The sequence below is a fragment of the Marmota monax genome, unplaced genomic scaffold, assembly GCF_021218885.2.
Source record: "Marmota monax isolate L192 unplaced genomic scaffold, Marmota_monax_Labrador192_F-V1.1 WCK01_AAM20220418_F8-fsc00188, whole genome shotgun sequence".
Lineage (NCBI taxonomy): Eukaryota > Metazoa > Chordata > Mammalia > Rodentia > Sciuridae > Marmota > Marmota monax.
In genome coordinates, this window is record NW_026692655.1 from 3027000 (window position 1) to 3039223 (window position 12224).

Sequence of the window (12224 nt, forward strand, 5' to 3'; positions counted from 1 at the left end):
GTGGCGGATAAGGCAGGCGGGAAAAGCTGGCCAGCGGGCCGCGCAAAGCCCCCAGGCCGCGAGATCGCCAAGGGGCCCGGGCGGCGGCAGCTGCTCGCTCCCGCCCCGCGTGGCCGTTGGACGCGGCACGCGCACGCGGTGGACATGGCCACGCGCTCCAGGCAGCGGGGGTTGGGGAGCCGCCGCGCACTCGTCGTCCGCCGCGCGCGCCGGCGGCCGTTGGGGTGGGGGTGGGGGTATGCGGCTCGCGGGCGCTTCTCTGACTTCTCCTCTCTTTCACCACCGCTCCAACTGGTCCTCGTCCTTAGGCCGCACTGTCCCGCCCACACCCCAGCGTACCTGCGCGGCTGAGCGGGAGAGGAACAAGCTTTGCCCCACAGCACAGAAGGTGGCAGGAATCCCTCACGCAAGTGCGTCCGCACACACGCGTGCTCCGCCGCCGGTCTATATAACCGTGATTCAGCCTAACTTGTTGCGGCCAGGTCGGGGTAGCGGAAGACCAATCCCGACTGCGTCCTCTGAGCTCTTCGAATAGCAATTGGGTACCGACTCAGGATGAAGGCGTGGCTCTTGATTGGCTTTGACTCATGCCTATAAGACCGTGAGGATCCTGCTTCCCTATAAGGGATTGGCACTAAGAAAGGCCAATAACTTGAAAGCACACAGGGAAGGAGGGTGGGCAGTTCTTTGACCGATATCCAGGGTAGCCAATTACTACAGGGGACTGCTCTCATTGGTTAAAATGTCTTCCCCTGGGCGGAGATCCGTTTTCCTTGCAGGAGCGGTTGCTCCACAAGGTGGGACCCGTGTACTTTGGGGAAGTAAACCCCAAGCAACTAGGAGGTGGGCACTGGGGAAGCCAAGAAAGGCCCAGACCAATCACAATGCCGGAAGGAGCTGATTGACACGGGGGCTGGACTGTTCCAAAAAGGCAGAGACCCAGCGCCTCCTGGACCCTCTGTGGCGGTTATGAGGCTGACCCCGGTTTCTGTCCCCTTTCCTTTCTTAACGTCCCTTGGGTCCGGACCCTGAGACTCCTTCTCCCGCCTTTCCGCACAGTTTGGTACCCAAGGATCCAAATGGCAAAGTTTCTGTTTTTTTTATTAATTTATCATCCTTATTACAACTTTTTTCATTTCCGTGCGCTGAGAGTACTTGCTGGCTCTTACCATTAGTCAGCACTATTGTTGGGCAACTGTTATAGGAAAGCCTAAGAAAAGAGTAGCTGTGTGTATGCAAGGTCCTGTAAAAAGGTCAGACGCGAAAGCTATTGAGTTTGAGAATTTGCATTTCCATCCGGTTGCTTCTTGGCAGGTGCTGCTACAGGTTGGCCCCATCGTCGATTCCTGGATCTTTCAGTGAAGTTTTTGGGGGTTGTTACTGAAAAAAAAATGGCAGTTTTTGTATTCTCCGATCAAGTTTTGGCCTCCATGCAACATCCTGTGCGTCACCACCATTGTCACTCCGTTTTCTTATTGCTGTGGGTGAGGGGTGCTGTTACTTCGTGGCGTTATGCTTTTAAAAGGTAACTTGCCAAGTCCTATGCGGACATCCTAAAGATCTTCCCGAAACACTTCACGGGTTAAGGAGCCCCAACCCGCTTCTGTCCGGTCTCGGTATTTTGCTGGGCCCTCTGTTGGTCACCAGGAGTATTTTATGTGGAAATAGCTTTGGTTCCCACGTGCTAGACATGGACACGCCCCGGCCCCGTTGTCTTTCCAAACATCTGACAATGCGGGAGGGTCACCGGTTAAGTTTTGCTGCAATTTTTTTAAAATGAAGTAACATGGAGCGTACCTGTCGGCACAAAAGTAGAGGAGGCGCTCCAACCCAGCAGCAACCTGGTGCGACCCGGGCGATGCCTACTCGCGTCCTTCCAGGGACCAGACCCGGGTCCGAAACTCACGCGGGGAGGCCCAGGAGCGACATGAAAAGTTCCTTTGGCGGCCAGTAAGGCCGCACTTCCGCATCATTCCGGCTCATTCAGGCATTGAGATCTCCGGGTGCTGGGGTCGGAGTTGGTTGAAATGCAGTCGGGGTCACCTATTCAACAGTCAGACGCTGCGCTGACCCCGGAAACAGGCACCACCAAGTTCTGCAAGCAGAGAGGAAACTGCGCACAGAGACACGCCGCTGAAAGTTTTCTAGAGTTAAAGAAACTCCGAGATAGTGCTAGCCATGCCAAGGAACTTGGGCTTTAATCTGAGGGCAATGGGGAACACCTGAAAAGTTTCTTAAAAGAACGGACTAAGAGATTGCAACTTTTTTTTTTCTAGATATTGTTTCCTGCATGGTTTGCCTCCTCAGTCATAGTCCACAGACTCTGAGAAGTCGTAGGAATATGCAGGTGCAGACACAAAGCCCAGCTTCATCTCCAACGTTGTGGAAAGGGACTGTACATCATGGGGCAGAGCCCTGTGCTCCCCTATGCCACCTGGACAGAGCCCGGGGAGAGTGACCTCCCGGGTTATCCACGTTGGAAGAGATTGCAACTGTTTTTCCCCAGAAAACTGTAAAACTTTATTGATAATTTTAGCAATCAAGGTTGTAATATCAAGACTGCATGCGTGGCTCTAGATTGTCTTCTTTTCAACCCATAATGGCACTTAAATTGCTTCTGGCATTTTAAGGGGTTCTACATTTGATAGAATTCCATGCTTGGCATCAGAACCATCTCAACCTTGCACTTTTGGCCTCACACAGTTCCTGGAAATTAGCTTCCAGGTCAGGCCCTTGAAGCTCAGATTTCAGATGCTCCTTCGCTTTCTCCTTCTTGACCGGGTGTGATACCCTGACTTTCAGGTGGGGTGGATCCTCTTGTTGAGGTTGTTCATCACTGAACTGGGAAACCATAAGCTCAAGCAGATGAGAAAACTCTCTACCTATAGATTTGGATCTCAATATTATTTTTTTAACTGATGTTTCACATGACTGAGTCTCAGTTGGCTAAAAAGAATGAAAATACCTGGGGCACTAACTCTCCTGGCGTGTCGATAAGCACAGAAAGCAATGGCATGATGCATGCACAGTGGAGACTTCAGTTTCCTAGATGACTCCCGGAACTGTAAGGCTAATGAGTGCAGATGGGCAAAATTTTACATTTATGGATTGGTAATATAACCCAAGTGGCCTGAATTATGTACATTCCTCCAAAACAACAATACTTTTTAGCCACATTTGTTGACAAACACAGGTACCAAGGTGTTCTGCAGCATTATCAGAATGCTTGAAAACAAATGTTCATCAATTGGCAAATTTTTAGATGATATGCATATAATATTAAATGCAGCAGATTTAAAAATAAGGTGAAACTATACAGTTGGGTTCTGTCTCCAGTTGTTAGTTGGATTAACAATTGTTAATTGAGATTTCTGTAGGTTAAAATAGGTATATAAGTGTAGGGAAAGTGCTACATTTAAAATAAGAGTCATTAACCTCTAGGGAATCCACTAGATTGGGAGCAATGAAGCTAATATGAAGGAAGGGGGAATGGATAATGGGGGAGAAGTTGGCAGGACATCTCAGATGTCTATTGTTGTCTCCCAGAGGAGAGAAAGCAAGTTGGCATTCTCCTGTAGTAGTTTCCCCACCCAGATTAGAAACCCTTGAGCTCCAGATGCTGGATACTTAATACTTGGTAAATGTTCCATGAATAACTTACCACTAATGAATTGTCTAAAGCAGTGGTTGGAGTAGGGGTGGGGGTCATGGCCACAATTGGGTAGGGGGGCTATTGGCATCTACCAGATAGAGGCCAGGTATGCACAGGAGAGTGACCCCATAACAACAACAAAAAATTATCCACCCAAAAAATCAACAGTGCTGTGGCTAAGAAACCCTAGTCAAGATATCTCAGTCTTCTAAGGGAAAGTCCCTGGCCTCTTTCTGGTCTTTTATCTCCACCACAAAGCAAAATCTGCAAACCCCTGCACAACGCTACTTCACCTTGCTCTTTCTGCCGGTTCTTCTCAAATCTCAGAGAATTGGGCGGGGGGGGGGGGGGCGGGAAACATGAGCAAGACCTCAGAAGATAGTATGACAGGCAGTGAATGGGAAATATTAGGTAAGAAATCGTCTGATCAGTTTAACCCAACATAGTAAATCATTCGTGAAGGGTGATTAAAAATACTCACTGCAGTATTCTTTGTAGTAGAATGGAAATAGCTCAAATGTCTGACTACACAGGGCAATTAGAAACAATACTACAGTGCAGTATATTTGCAGGGGATTCTCATGCAATCATACGGAAAATGAGAGCAGATCTACATGTTCAGTTATAGAATGATCTCCAGAAGATATTAAGAAAGCAAAGTGCAGAATATTAGGGAGAGAATGCCTAATAGCATTTGGGTAAAAAGGGGTAGAGGGATGACATTTTCTATTAAGACATGAGTATTGCTGTAGTTATATGTACACATTCCTGTATGGTTTTGCTGTATATGCATAAGTCACAGGAAACTGTTAATGATTCCTAACAGGGAGATGAACTTCAGCCAGGACAGGAAAAAGGCTGTTTTCATTCTGTACTCTTTGGTAATGTATAATTTATTTTTAATGTGTCTATTAGTTTTCATAAAAATTAATGTTAATTACAGATTATGAATAACATAAGGAATTACAATAGACAGATTTTGATCTTTAAACAGGATAGAATACTCTATTACCTCTTGTGGGTGGGTACGTGAAGGGTCTTGAAAATGAGGCATCAAAGTTGTAATCTGCCTCTTCTGGCCTGCTAACCTCTTTTCCTCTTGCTTCTTCCCAAAGATCCAAAGAGAACTTGAAGCTGCACCTGTACTCCCAGCTGCTGGGAAGGCTGAGGCCAGTGCTGAAGCCAACCTAGGCCACACAGTGAGAACCTATCTGTTAATTGGAGGGGAAAGTGCTCTCAAAGAGAACTTTACTGGCTTAGAAATTCATGCCTAATTGAATTTTCCCCTCAGGCTTTGACTGTCTGCAAATACATATCCTCAAACTGTGGGGCACTGATCATGAGCCAGGCTTCTTGCTAGTATTTTTGTCAAGAAAAAAAACCTCATTTAATATTCACAAGCCCCTCTTTTCCATTTCTCAAGTACAGAAACAAATTCAAAGATGTTAAGTAACTTGCCCAAGATCACACAACTAGGCCTAGAAGCTACAACTCTGATTTCCAAGTCCATGTTATTTTACCCACTTGTTAATACTGCCCAGAAGGAGGATAAAGCCCTGACTACAGGGACATTGTCTCCTGGGAAACTCCTGAAAGGCTGGGATTATTTTTCCCCCTTAGGCATGGCATCAAGTAATCCTACAGAGACAGATTTCCAAGTGGTTTGAAAGTTATGGAGTCCAAGACAAAGTCCTTTGCACATTTGGCACATATACACCTTTAGGAGTCCTTACTTCCTGTGGCTTAGACAAGGCTAAATAACATTGTGTCAAACACTACTACATGTCAGGCAGAGTGCCAGTCTATTTTTCCATTCATCCTCACAAAAACCAACTCCAGTTGAGAAAGTTTTGATGACTAACTCAAGATTACATTGCTTGGAAGTGGTGGAACGGGTATTCAGCATCAGGGTTTTTTTTTGTTTGTTTTGTTTTTTAAAGACTTCTCCCAGAGGAAGAAGGGGAGAGGTCTTCCCTCTTTTTTATTTTTTAAGAGAGTAGATGGACACAACACAATGCCTTTATTTTTATATGGTGCTGAGTATTGAACCCGGGTTGCGCCCGTGCTAGGCGAGTGCTCTACCACTGAGCCACAATCCCAGACCTCAGCATCAGGTTTTTATCACTATAAATTTGAAGCCCAGTCAGGCACAGTGGCTCACATCTGTAATCCCAAAGACTAAGGAGGCTGAGTCAGGAGGATCGAAAATTTGAGACCAACCTCAGCAACTGGGCGAGACCCTGTCTCAAACTACAAAATAAAAAGGGCTGAGGATGTGGCTCAGTGGTAGAGTGCTATATATATGCTCATTCCATCAAATTTTGAAAAATGATTACTAATGTCAAATGTTAGCAAAAGTGCAGGGAAATAATTATTATGGTTAATACATAATGTAAATTGACATGGTCTTTCAGAGAGCAATTCAAAAGCATCTATTAAGTTTTTTGTATGTGTATGGTATTGGGGCTCAAAGCCAGGGCTTTGAGCATGCTGATCATGTGCTCTACCATTGAACTACACCCCAGCCCTCTGAAAATTTTAAATCCACATATTGTAGGAAATAGAAATGCTACTTTTTGGTGTTCATTCTGAAGAAACTCTCCCATACATATAGAGAGAACAAAGATAGCATTGTTTGTAATTTTTAAAGTAATAAACAGGGAAATAATGTCAACAAGGGAATAGCTAAATTTGCTATATTGTTTATGCAGCAATTGAGAGATTAATCTAGTTTAAATATATGCATAGGGGCTGGGATTGTAGCTCAATGGTACAGCACTTGCCTCTCACATGTGGAGTTCTGAGTTCCATCCTCAGCACCACGTAAGAATAAAGGTATTATATCCATCTACAACTAAAAAATAAAAAAAAAATGCATATCCATGTTTATGTATATTCATATACCTAGAAAATATATGTAACAACATTATATACAAAACATGAATCTCACCAGGCACGGTGGTTCACACCTATAATCCCAACCACTCAGGAGGTTGTAGAAGGAAAAACACAAGTTTAAAGCCAGTCTGTGTGACTTAGTAAAATAATGTCTTAAAATTGAAGGAAAAGAAAAATGTTATAGGAAGCTGTTGTTTTAAACTAAACTACTGCTCTGGGCCCCAACAGACCAGGTTAAAAAAAAAATGGACCCCTTTGGGCTGGGGATGAGGCTCAAGCGGTAGCGCGCTTGCCTGGCATGTGTGCCTCAGCACCACATACAAACAAAGATGTTGTGTCTGCTGCAAATTAAAAAATAAATATTAAAATTCTCTCTTTGAAAAAAAAAATAGACCCACTCATGCTAAAGTTCCAGTTACCAAGTTTATCTGACCTTCCAGAGAAATCAGGATTTGAGATAATAGCCAAATTTCTTCTATTAGCCTGTTTCAATTGTCATGATAATGAGATTCCCTCTGCCTTAATCCTTACACACCACCAAACAAGGTAACCTGAAGCAATCTGGTGTTAACTGACCCATTCTTTTTCTATTGCTCTGTTTCCCTGTGCCCATCTTACATGGAAAGTAACTTTGAAATGACTCATCTGCTTTTTGGGTTTTGTTTTCTACAGGTCTTTTCTGTCTTTAAAAGCAAACCCTTCTGTTCTCTGCTTATGAGAATACATTGTATTTTTTTAGTTTTATTTTTTAGTTGTAGATGGACACAGTATGTTTATTTCTATTTTTTTTTTCATGTGGTGTTGGGGATCGAACCCAGTGCCTTACACATACTACACAAGCGCTCTACCACTGAGCCAGCCCCCAGAGAGCACATTGTATTTTATGGAACAAAGTGTGGTCTGATTCTAGAGTTGAAAAGATCATTAAACTAAATTATTGTTTGATAATAGAAAAACATCTGAATGTATATACAACAATTTGATAGCAATTGCTATGTCTGTGAAAGAGAGTGATCGTAAGGGTTTTAAAGGCACTTTTTCTTTACGTGTATTGTTTTATAATTTTTTTATATTAAAAAACTTTTTATATACTGTACAATTAAAAAAATTGTCATAATCCAAAAAGTAGTTCCTGGGTATTTATTGTGCACTAGTCACAAGGTTGAATGTTTTATGAGTGTTTTTATTTCTCACAACAGTACCAAGTAGATCTAATAATTACCTTTATTTTACAGGGGAAGAAAGAGGTTCACAGAGGTTAACTGCCTGAAATGCTGGAAAATGAATATGAGCTTGTCTCGTTTAACATACCTTTAAAACCCTGAAGTCTAGAGGACTCTGAAAGAGCATCTAAAAACCAGAGGGCAGCCAACAAAGGTTTTCTGACTCTTGGCTGCCGTGTTGGGAGTTCACTTAAGCAGTGTTGGGGACTGTGGTGCCCAGACAGTGCTTATCTAAAGTGCCCCGTGGAAGGCAGTCAGTGGTGTTGTCTCCTGACTTTGCTATTTCTCTTCCTTCCAGGCACCTGGGAGGATTATTATGCTTTCCTGACCCTTTAAAGATAGGCATAACAGGTCAGGCATAGTGGTTGCACACCTGTAATCCCAGCAACTCGGGAAGACTAATGCCAGAGGATTACAAGTTCCCGGCCAGTCTCAGAAATTTAGCGAGATCCTGTCTCAAAACAAAAGGATAAAAAGGACTGGGGATATAACTCAGTGATAAAGCACCCCTAGATTCAATCCACGGTAGCAAACAAAGGTATGACTGGACTGGGAATGTGGCTTAGTGGTAAAGTATGTGAGGCATGGGTTCAATGTTTGAGGCCCTGGGTTCAATCCCCAGCACCATACCACACGCACTCAAACATACACAAATGTAGGCGTGACTATGTGCCCTGCTTTGCTAGAAAAATGTGAGTAGAAGGTAGATGTGTCTCTTCTAAGCAGATGGCTTGAGGAACTGGTGACTGATTTGTTGAGATCTTCCCTATCCCAACTATGTCCAGTGTCTTCATCCATGACCTGCTATAACAAAATACCACAAACTGGGTTTTTCGAAATTTATTGTATGCATAAGGGCCTTGATAAGGTGCCAAGGTTGGCCTTAAACTTGTGATCCTCCTGTCTCAGCCTCACTAGTTGCTGGGATTACAGGCATGTGCTGCCATAAGCAAAGGCATATATATATGAATTGTCATTACATTATTAACAGCATTCGATGATTGGAAACAATCTATATGTTTGTTAGTCGGGGCAAGTAACAAAGTATTACCAGCAGTAGGAATAAAGATGGGCTTACATTTCTCATATAACAAGTCTAGAAAACAGCTATAGCTGGCATTGGTTCAGTGTCAGACTCAACTGTGATTCTCCTGGCATTTCCTTCATGGTGACAAAATGGTGCCCTTTTACTCTACATATCAGTCACATTATAGTGTTCCAGGCAGGAAAGGCAAAGGAGTGGTGTATGTTTCCTTTATGAGGAAGGCAAGAGCTTTCCCAGAATGGGTATGGTGGCATACACTTGTAATCCCAGTGACACTGAAGGCTGAGGCAGGAGGACTGCAAGTTCAAAGCCAGCCTCAGCCATTTAGCGAGACCTTGTTTCAAAATAAAAAAGGATTGGGGATGTGGCTCAGTGGTTAAGCACCCCTGGATTTAATCCCTGGTACCAAAAGAAAAGCTTTCCCAGAATCCTCCTGGCAAACTTTTCTTTTGTATCATTGTCCCAGAGCCATGTTATGTGGGTACACCTGTGGCTGCCTGGGAGGGTGGAAAAGCAAGTATTAAGGGATCACAGCCTCTCTAGCAGTAAGAGTAAAGAAATTGAAAATGGGGCTGGGGATAAAGCTCAGTTGGGAGAGTACTTGCCTCTCATGCACAAAGCCCTGGGTTTTTTTTTTTTTTTTTTAATATTTATTTATTTTAGTTTTCGGCGGACACAACATCTTTGTTTGTATGTGGTGCTGAGGATCGAACCCGGGCCGCACGCATGCCAGGCGAGCACGCTACCGCTTGAGCCACATCCCCAGCCCCAAAGCCCTGGGTTTAATCCAGCACATCACAAAAAAAAAAAAAAGAGAGAGAAAAAAAAGAAATTGGAAATGGTTATTGAATTTGTCAACCGATGATTTCTACCATAGGGACTGATGAAACAATTTATGGTACAACTGAATAATAGGACATTCATGGCATTAAAAAGAATGAGAGGGGACTGTGGCTGTGGCTCAGTGGTAGAGTGCTTGCCTTGCATGTGTCAGGTACTGAGTTCGATCCTCAGCACCACATAAAAATAAAGATAATGTGTCCATCTATAACTAAAAAAATATTAAAAACAAAAAAGAATGAGAGGGATCTATGTGTATTACTAAGTACAATTTCTAAGATTCTTATAAAGTGAGAAAACAGGGTTAAAGTTCAGTGCATGTATTTAGCAGGCCTTTTGTTTCAGATGGGGAGAGCCGAAATGTGGCTCAGTGGTGGAGGTAAGGGTAGAGTAGAAGGAAGACTTATTTTTACCTATACCATCTTGTGCTATTTGAAAAATTTTAAACTGTGTACATTGGAATCCTGGCTGTAATCCTGCACTCAATTCAAGATAAGTTCTAGTAACAGCTGTAGTTTACTTTAAATTTGGGGGTAAATACATAGAATTTATGTATATGTTCACAGAGGAACTATAATCCTATACATCCTCTTCTTTAAGAGATCTTCACCTGTCATCTCCATAATGCTGTGTTCTCATTAAATTGCTCTTTCCTTCTCTCTGCTTAACTTCCCCCTTCTCAGTTCTCTAAGCCATACACTCTGACTTGGATTGCTTTCCTGGTGCACTACAGCCTTTGAGCTGGATTTCCTTTCTCTGGCCCGCTGCAATCTTGCTATCCCCAACCCCAGTGCAGTCTGCTAAGACCATCCACTTGCCTTTGCTGGACTAAGGTTGCCAGCATCATTGCTCCCCACCTTCTCTTTTTCCCTTCCTCTCTCCTCCCTCCCTCCCTTCCTTCCAGCTTTAGGAATTTCTGGCAGGCAGAGAGGGGGTAGAGGATCAAGGGGTATTTTGTCAGGAAAAGCAAACCCAGTGCCAACAAGGTGGGCCTAGCACTTAGGAGAATTCTTAGATTTTTTAGTGCCTTCCATGTGCAAGCACTGTGCTAAGTAGTTTGCACACATTTATTCCAATAGTACTGCAAAGAGGTTTCTTTGATAGAACAATGTACCCTTGGTTTGCCTGAATGGATCATGATATATGCCTGGCAAAATTTTCTGTCTCAGAAGGTTTAGATCAAAAATTGTATAATCATCCTAACTATCTCCATTTTATAAATGAGGATATTTAGGCTTAGAGAAGTAAATTACTCTGCCTAAGGTCATACAACTAGTAAATGATAGGGCTGAGATTCAAACCCTGGTCTGTTAAGATTCTGCTCTGTGTGTGCTTTCCAAAATTCGTAAGCCCTAACCCTCAATGGGACTTTATGTGGAGACAGGACCTGTGAAGAGGTGATAACAGTGAGGTAGTAATATGAGGTCACAATATGAAGGCCCTAAACTGACAGGGCTGGTGCCCTATATATAGGAAAGGAAGAGTCACCAGAGCTCTCACTCTCTGCTGTGTGCAGAAGGTGACTGCAAGTCAGGAAAACAGACCACCACCAGCAACCAGATGGGCTGGTACCTTTATCTTGAACTGTGAGAAAAGAAATTTCTCACAATAACTACCACCTAATGTGTGGTATTTTGTTCTGGAAGCCCTAGCAGATGAAGACAGGCTCCAACATCCATGCCTTTCACTCAGCGTGCTACAGCTGGCTTCCTCACCCAGGGCCAGTGCAAGCCAGTGATGAGGGCTGGCCTAGACTTATCTTTCATTTGTGTTCCTTGGATTTAGGCCAAGAGTAGATCTGTTAACCTCTTCTTTGAAGTAAGCAACTTGTTGACTTTCCCTGTATCAGAGTTAATCAGAAACCACTCTGTAATTTGGACAAGGGAACTTTAAAGATAATGGGACTATAGTAATAACAGGTTGGCTAATAAGAGGAAGGAAAGCTCTAAAGAATATAAAAAAAAATAGCAGATGTAAGGAGCTGCCATGGCCCAGTTAAGACAGACCATCTAAGGAAGAGTGCCCTCTACACACTCTACACTCTGAAATCCAGACCCTGGTGGAGAGGGCATAGCTGTGGCCCACTCAATGGCAGGGAAGTGACTGTGGTACTATGCTGGTGGAAATTGCTAGAAAATTGCCTTCTAGGCTAGAAAACTATCTCCAGGATGCTGGAGAAAGCTGTTCGCAGAGAGGGTCTCTCTGGAAGCACCGTGCTATACAAACACATACAGGGGGTACTGGGGAAGCTACCTGCTGCCAGGTGCCATGGGTCCCTGTACACGGGAGAGGCTGTCCTCAGAAGTCTGGTATGGGGAAACCACAGAGGAAAATCTTCCTTCAGTGTCTCTCTCAGTACATATCTGTCTTATTCACTGCAGTGTCCTTGCTTTGAATTCCCTAACACAAGCATATATGAACTAGGTGACAGAGACTTACTGAAACAGCTTGATATCCTTCCAGCAGGCAAAGGGATAAAAATTTTTAAAGAGTTTAGATCCATTTTTTAGAGTAGGCAAAAAGGATGAATGGGAGCTGAGAGACAATAAATTAATAACCAGTACAT

General features: G+C 43.6%; 1 protein-coding gene, 1 long non-coding RNA gene and 1 other non-coding gene across 3 annotated transcripts in view; all 3 read right to left on the bottom strand.

The window, feature by feature from the left end:
• The window catches only part of G3bp1 (G3BP stress granule assembly factor 1), a 31618-nt gene extending 31126 nt beyond the window's left edge, over positions 1–492 (bottom strand). Inside the window, exon 1 of the mRNA XM_046446399.2 lies at positions 340–492. The gene's annotated coding sequence lies outside the window, so the exon portion shown is untranslated. The remainder of the gene's footprint in view (positions 1–339) is intronic.
• Positions 493–986: 494 nt separating this feature from the next.
• Positions 987–5131, bottom strand: LOC131424241 (uncharacterized). The gene is made up of 3 exons (XR_009226942.1): positions 4665–5131; positions 1798–2113; positions 987–1380 (listed from the first exon to the last, which is right to left on the bottom strand). It is a non-coding gene; the product is annotated as an uncharacterized LOC131424241 (long non-coding RNA).
• On the bottom strand, positions 2278–2480 carry LOC124093885 (small nucleolar RNA SNORA73 family). Its single transcript, XR_006852064.1, has one exon. It is a non-coding gene; the product is annotated as a small nucleolar RNA SNORA73 family (small nucleolar RNA).
• Positions 5132–12224: the final 7093 nt, after the last annotated feature.